Source organism: Cynoglossus semilaevis, chromosome 13, assembly GCF_000523025.1.
Source record: "Cynoglossus semilaevis isolate Cse_v1.0 chromosome 13, Cse_v1.0, whole genome shotgun sequence".
NCBI classification, from domain to species: Eukaryota; Metazoa; Chordata; class Actinopteri; order Pleuronectiformes; family Cynoglossidae; genus Cynoglossus; species Cynoglossus semilaevis.
The window spans coordinates 14,681,696-14,689,425 of NC_024319.1; the positions used below are offsets into that span (position 1 = coordinate 14,681,696).

A 7,730-nucleotide genomic window follows, 5' to 3' on the forward strand; every position below is an offset into this window, starting at 1 on the left:
CTAACTGTTTATATCTCCTCTTTCCGGTCCTGCTGTAAAAACTGAACTGTATATTGGGGGATGTTCCAGGTCTGGTGAAAAGGAAATAATCTCTGTTTTGTATTCATAGTTATAAATATGAGCCAGGCCTGTGAATGGCAGCAGGACGAACAGATGTCATTGGCAGCCACTGTAAGCTCCGAGATTTGGCTCAGTGAGCTAAGGTGCATGCTGGGTATGAAGCCAGGGTTGCCATGCTAATACAGACTGAATATTCCATGTATCATACACAGCCATTTGGTAATTTCTGGGTAAAGGAAAAAGTCAAAAGAAATGAGGAATATAAAGAGGGGATATAAATACTGTCTTATTTTGTAAGTTTTCAAAATGGACAATTCCTAATTTTGCATATATTTTTAGATGGGGAAACATTTGCACACATGCAAAAGACAACTGTTTTAAAATGTTTGAATGTATTATTCATGAAGTATATGGAGGCCATGTGAATCTACAGCAGGCTGGTGCTCTTCAAATAAAATATTAAAATGTAAAAAGGTTTTGCCCAGAGCTAGAATACATTTCTTAAAGTGCATTTTGACAAATGTATATTTTCAGTTCACTTTTGTGCAATCACTGGACATGACGAGGAAGGAACAATTCATTTTCCTCTGATTAAACATTAGAACTAGTCGCACAAAGTCAAGAACATCCAAACTCTGGCCAGAAGTTTTTTTCACATCTTGTGAAGTAAAAAAATCTTCCTTCCCAAAGTCAATGTCATTCCTGGACCAGGGAGACATTAAAAGCGAACAGGAGACTAACTTTATAACCCAACATCCTCTTCTTTATGGGTGTCATTAAAAGATGAAGCAAAGACACAAATAAAATTAAAACTAGCATCTGCTCTATTCCCTACTTCACCGGGGCTTGTTTTCTTTTGACTGCACCCTTGTGTGCATTTCCACGGCCACTCAAGACACATTGGACCTTTCTTTAATGTGGTTTCTTTGTGAGTGTTTCTTCCATAACTTGGAAGAAGAACAAGGAGCAGTGAGTTTGCTTCATTTCTGTTATAAACTTCTTTTTTTACATTTGTTTATCCACATATTCAGATAAGACTCTGGTCTAATTAATCATTCACAATCTATGTTTGACAAATAACAGCTTTATATCAGCTCTTCCTCATCACCAATTAACAGAATGATTCTTCAAACAGTTCCCTATTGACCAGTAACTGCTGTGCTGTGGTTGGGTGGAGGATTCTGACAGCAGCTTCTCCCTAAAGCCAAAGGTCAAGCTCCATGAGTCCTCTCCACTAATTGGAGTTCCTCATTTCAGGGAGCGTTGACCCTTCCCAGACTACCAAATCTAATTGTATCTCTCTGGAATTCACCCGTTGTCTTCCCAAACACCCCGCTGGTTGCAACTTCTGATGTAGATTTCCACTTTGCCTTCAGGCTACACTGGTCATTTCATGTACAGCTATTGATGAGCTGTCCAAACCCAGGCTGAACGTCTACACATCTCATTTCTAAGCTGCGAGGCTCCGTTGGTTTGTTGCCTTACATATTTACTTTGGAGTTTCTCTGGTGCCTCATTTCTGCGTGCTGACTTGCCTAATAACCTTTCGCACCTGCCTCTCGCATTAACTGAGGGCTCTCCATCCTCTGACCATCAAGAGTCCGCCTGCTGCCTGGCAGATGCTCTGCGCTTTGCTTCAGGGAGATGAGGAGGCTCAGTGCTGCTCCCACTCTGATGAGAAAACCACAGCCCCATTGGTGGAGAGGGGTCTAATTAAAATTGACCCACCCAGCATCCTCGACTTGAGAACCAAAATACCAAATGTCAAGAATCAGAGAATCTGCTTACTGAGGGAAAAGTAACCCCTGATTAATGTAGTTCTTTAACGTGTTCAGTGTGGTCAGAGAACTGCTGCAGTGTTAAAGTAATAAACAAACAAAAACTTCAGTAAAGAAAGAAACAGTCATGACCATGGCCTAATATTTATTTAAAGATTCTCCTTTTACATCTTTACTATCTATAATACAGTATAAAGGACCGCTGGAGTATTCACTGGTTGAGAACATATTTTCAATTATAAATGTAATTATTATTTAACAAAAATGTATTATTTGTTGAATAATCCCAGAAATCAAACACCACGTTCCCACACTCTTGTTCTTTAACTAGTCAGTCAAACAAAGTTATAAATGCTGCACATGCCAGGTTTCACTTTCTATTTCTATTTCTGCAGTCTTAGTTCTGGAGTTCTTCCACCTTCGTCTTCCCTCTGAAGCCCCTGGACACAGACAGTGGACCCTTACAGAGGCACACTTTAATCCAGCAGGAACCTACTGTGGATACATGGGTGACTCTGCAGCTCAGGCTGCGGCTCTACAGAGTAAAACTGTTCCTGCACCTGTTCACATCAGCTTAAATCTTTAACCACAGAGCAGAGCTCAGCACTGGACTTTTAATGTGCTCCTCCACCCAGATTAAAAACTTGTATATTTTGACAATCATTTTCTGAGACACTGTCCAGTCAGCAGAGCTTAACCTGATGAATATTCAGCTTTGAATACCACATACTGTGTAGAATGTGCACACCTGCTGCTGTTAAGGCTAACGAATGCTAATGAGCCAAAGCTATAGGACCTTCTGAAGAACATGAAAGAAACCATTCATTCAGTACCTAAGCTGGTGAGTTGTTCAGACAGTTGGTCCAAAAGAGATCATTATTCGAGGGAGATATGACTCTTCTAGTGAAAACCCAGCTTCCAGATTTCTTTATTAAAGTAAATGTTTCCTATAGAAAAATCACTTTAGTCACCTGTGCTTTAAAAAAAAAAGCTTCATCCTGTGGAGAGGAAACCCCCACAGGTTATGTTGTTATGCCTTGAGGAGTAAAGGAGGAGAAGGAGGTTTCATCTGCAGACCCCTCTTCTGTGGAACCCTCTCCTGCTTTGGGATCTGGAGACAGACACCATCTGTACCAGAACAACTCACTTTAAAAACATATCTACCTTGACAAAGTAGATACTGTGGTGACTGTAAATAGCCTGGTATTTCCACAGCTATAGCAACTGTCTGCAGGGAGGAAACTCCCATGATGCATTGCACATTTCCTCTCAGTACTTTCTCTTTTTCCTGTCTCTGTAAAAAACAGAAAAGATAGAACAAATGTTTTCTTTAACGTTTGCTGCTGAGTCTGTACTACTACAAAACCGTGCTAAGGGCAGCAGTACCAGACACTACTATGGTACCAGAATGATTTTGTTGGCAATATTACACATTACTACAAAAATAATAAGCTAAAATAACAAGCACTACACGTGACTGTGAGAAGAGCCAGCTTTCCCAGACTGGAAACGGAAATATTTATTTTATTATAAGTAGCAAATTTACCAAGCGGTCAGACCTGAGGGACTTTGTCTGTGTGTGTGTGTGTGTGAGAGTGTGTGTACTTCTTTTGCACAGAGTGAGTGCTGGCATGATTCCAGGACAGTACATTACTATCAGAGCTAGGAGGGAGGAACGAGCAGATATGCACGGATCAGCCAAATCTCTGGACTGAACAGCTGGATACGTTAGAGATGAGTGGGCTCCCACCCTGGGGTTGTTGTATTGAGGAACACACACATATACACATACACACACAAAACAGAAAGTAAGGGTGTCAGTGGCAAGAGAGTTAACTCGCATAACAAAACATAATAGTGCAAAATATTTAATTTCATTATAAATATTTGACATAAATACAAAAGAAAAAAATATCATACTATATCATGCTATTTATTTTGAGGGCTCTGTTAGATATTTTGTTTTAAATGCAGCTTCCTCATGCTGTCTCATCAATAGGCCTTACTCCCCTTTAAAGAGAAACTCTCCAGCAACATTTGTCTTACTGGTTATTACTACTGTAATGTAAAAATAAAAATACTGTACAAACTAAGGAAAATAATAATAATAAAAACTTTTTATTTGCCCCTTGTTGGCCATGACCTACCATCATCATATGGACCAGGGTGCACAAACTCAAATAGTAGTGCCCCCTGCAGGAGAAAATAAGAAGTGAATAATCTCTGTATACCAAAGGGTGCGCAATTAGTTCCACAAAGAGCCTCTGTGGCTGCAGCTTTTTGTTCCAACCTATCCAGAACACACTGACTGACCAATCAGCTGTCTGAAGACTCAGATCAGTTGATTAATTAAGCCAAGTCAGGTGTGCTGCTGATTGGTTGGAACATAAACAATAAGGCCTCGGACAAATAAAGTACTATATATACAGTATATATACAGTATATATATATATATGTATATATATATATGTATATATGTATATATGTATATATATATATATAGGGAGAGAGCGAGAGAGAGAGAGAGAGAGAGAGAGAGTTTACAAACAACTCATTCAAAGGCATTCTTTATAGGAAGCTGATCCTGGCAGGTGCAGGAGGGAGGGTGAAGCATCATCAGCATCATCATCATCATCAGCAGCAGCAGCAGCAGCAGCGCGGTCATAGCGCAGCAGCAGCAGCAGCAGCGTCAGAGAGCACAACAACTAGACAGATCGACGGACAGACGGCAGACAGGGATGAGTCGACCTAAATTAATTTAGGGTCGCAATTATCCTGGAACTCCTCTGGGAGCTCAGCAGAAGAAAATTAATGAGGAAGAAGGGCGGAGAAACTCCAACGTGACAGACGATGGAAAAGTCTTGATAAGAAGAGGAGTACGAGAAGTAGGAGGAAAAGAAGAGGAGGAGAAGTGTCCTGCACAGAGATGGACATGTGTTTCTGCTGGAGACCAGAGTAAAGCTGGAGAAGTCGAGGATGTTTCCTTCACTGGGAGCCCCTTCTGGTGAGTTCACTCCACCGACCACAAAACAAAACAAAAAACAAAACACAGACCTACTTTTTCTCTGTTTCTCAGCAGTTTGCAGTTAAAGCTACACGATGTTCCAGAACCATTTCTATTGTTGGCCCCGTTCTCTTATTTATAGGGTTTTGGATTTAGGTCTCAATCTGCTGCTTCCCGCCCCTACAGGCACCGCAGCAGTTTTTATTCCATTTGTGTGAAAGTTCAGAATATCTCAGTATTACTTCAGTACACACGTGTACTCGTTTTCCTTAAATGCAACCACTTATTAACACTTAATGGTCCTCAAATCCTCCTGTTATTGGAATTCGTACTCTCCGAAGTTTGTAAACAATAAACACGCAGCTTCTGGCGTTGATTTTAAATCGTTGTTGTTAAATATCTTGTTCGATAATAAATGAATAAATTAAGGTACATTATTTTTTAACATAACAAAATATATAAAACATGTTTTATTACTATTATTATTCTCAACAAAAAAAATGTAAAGCTTTGATTTATAAATGAGAATTTGGGAAAATTCAAACTGGATAGAATCTGAAGTCCAGTTGCTACTGAGAGGCCATTTGGAGAACTGTGACCTCCATGAAGTTTGAGAGAATATAATATACATGGGAATTTATAGTGTTCACCCCCTTTACATTAGCATTGAACTATATGATATTATGGTCAAATTCAAATTTTTAAGAAAATGTTAATCAGTAAGTTCTTCCAAATGTATGTGATGTGTCTTTTTTTTCCTGCACTCGTCCGTGTTTGCGTTGGTTTAGCATCTTCGTGGGTCTTGGTTGTTTGTGAAGGTGAAGTGTAGAATATTTATTGCTCCATTACTCTAGGAAAGGCCAAAGCAAATTGTGTTCTAATTGCCAACATGAATATGCAGTTACCAGCAGAGAGTGCGGTAGGTTACTTTTCACTTTTACTGATTTACAGGACGGTTAGTCCGAACAGGAAGCTGAGCTACCAGGACAGAATATAATTTATAAGCTCTAGGTAAATGTAGGACAAACAGGTGAAACTTTAGTTTGAACAATGTTCCTCACTCTTGTGAAGCCTTTGCCAGTTATCACCACTACCACCACCACCACCACTCTGCAGTGTTATAAAACCTGACATCAGCAGTTCTGTGAGAACTGTGAGGTGAGCTCACACCATCTGCAAACTGCTCCTTCTCCTCCTCCTCCTTGTGTCATAACTAGGACATGCATCACATTGGTTATCATGTGGTTCTGGTGGAGCACATCACCATCAAGGGACAACCAAGGATTTGACACTTGGGACGCTGCCAAATAGCCAATTTAATCAGAGGGCATTTTATGCACAGGAAGTATGTCAGTCTCCTTGTTAAGAAATGATTTATCTGCACTGATATATTGAGCGCTCACTGTAGTCCCACATTGATTAATCCTCAGGCTGTATGACAGATCTTTAACTTCACTTAGCTCTGCCTGCAGTCATAGACACATGCAGTAAATGAAATTTGAGCTGCATGTTCAGTGTACCCTGGCTTTATTTAAGGTATTAGAATGACAGTTGTACAGAGTCCAAAGGACTGAGTTCTGTATAACTCTACAGGTGTCTTTGTGTCAGATACAGAGCAATCTTTGTATTTCTTGTATTTCCTGTATCAATTTCAGGTGAAAGATTCACATTACTGAGTTGATTATGGCAGTAATTTCAGCACACCTGCATTGATATCTGGCAAACAAGGAAGGACATGAACAAGGAAGGCAGTGTGTGGAAACCATGCCATGCTCAGAGCACCATAAAGTCTGCTTTATTTCATGCACTGTTAAACTCCTAGAAAATATTTTTTAATCATGAAAACATAACAAAACTTAGAAAAAAGTTGAATGTCCGAAAGACCCTAAATTAGATGATGAGGAGTGAGGGAAGGGGTCAAATAATGGTCTTTAAAGACCACAGAAAGTGTCAGTAAAGGACCCCTGAGCATAGGGACTGACCTTCAGGCCTAAAGCAGCTGGAGAGCCAGTTGAATATGTTGCTGCAGAGTCTTTTTAAATTCCCTGTGGATGTCGGCTATTCAGGTCACACTACCTGCTGTAGCGCTTTATTTAAGGCCACAATTTTACTGCCACTAAAGAAATGAAAAGCTGAATGTTACTGCCCCCAGGCTTAGGGTAAAAAGCAGCCATGTGTTGTTTGCACGTGAAAGTTCTTTAAGGTTGGCATATATATTTATTTCTGGTCCCTTTTGAATACTTTTCCATCTAAATTCAAAGGTCACTCTTTATATATGGTACACTCAACTTACTAAACCACTTCAACAACCCAGGGATTATGTGTCAAAGCCAGGGACCCATAGGCATATAGATATATGGACATGACTGGGGGTCAGTAATTTCACAGTACCTTCTATACGAAAGACACAAACATACACATATACATATACATATATATATTTATATATGTAATTATTAACATGTTAATCACTTGCTGTTAAATTATTTTAATTAATTATCAAGTTGTGAATTAATTAATTACATTGTATAGCTTAATTTAATATATGTAGATTGAAAAGCGCCATCTTCTGGTCAGACCTGTCAGTCCAGCCTCACTGAGTGCAGGGCAGTAGATAAGTCTACCACTGACAAGCAGACATAATTGTCTAATGGATTGTTAGGGACTGTAGACTGATTAATATTGTTGAGGACAACTACTCCACAGACATTTTGAAAAGCAACTCTCGACACATTCTAGTAACAGCTGAGAGACACACAGTAATTACTAAAATCTAGCAACTCTATGAACCTTGATTTAGATTTTTTTAGTTTGGCACATGTTTGATGGCATTTTTCCATATGGATAATTCTAATCTTTTGAATTAGTCACTAAAGTTTGAAAGACCT

At 39.4% G+C, this 7,730-nt stretch overlaps 1 protein-coding gene across 1 annotated transcript in view; it reads left to right on the forward strand.

Annotated features, from left to right (window-relative positions):
* Positions 1–4,462: 4,462 nt before the first annotated feature.
* Positions 4,463–7,730, forward strand: part of lingo4b (leucine rich repeat and Ig domain containing 4b) — a 13,970-nt gene continuing 10,702 nt past the window's right edge. Inside the window, exon 1 of the mRNA XM_008323810.3 lies at positions 4,463–4,842. The gene's annotated coding sequence lies outside the window, so the exon portion shown is untranslated. The remainder of the gene's footprint in view (positions 4,843–7,730) is intronic.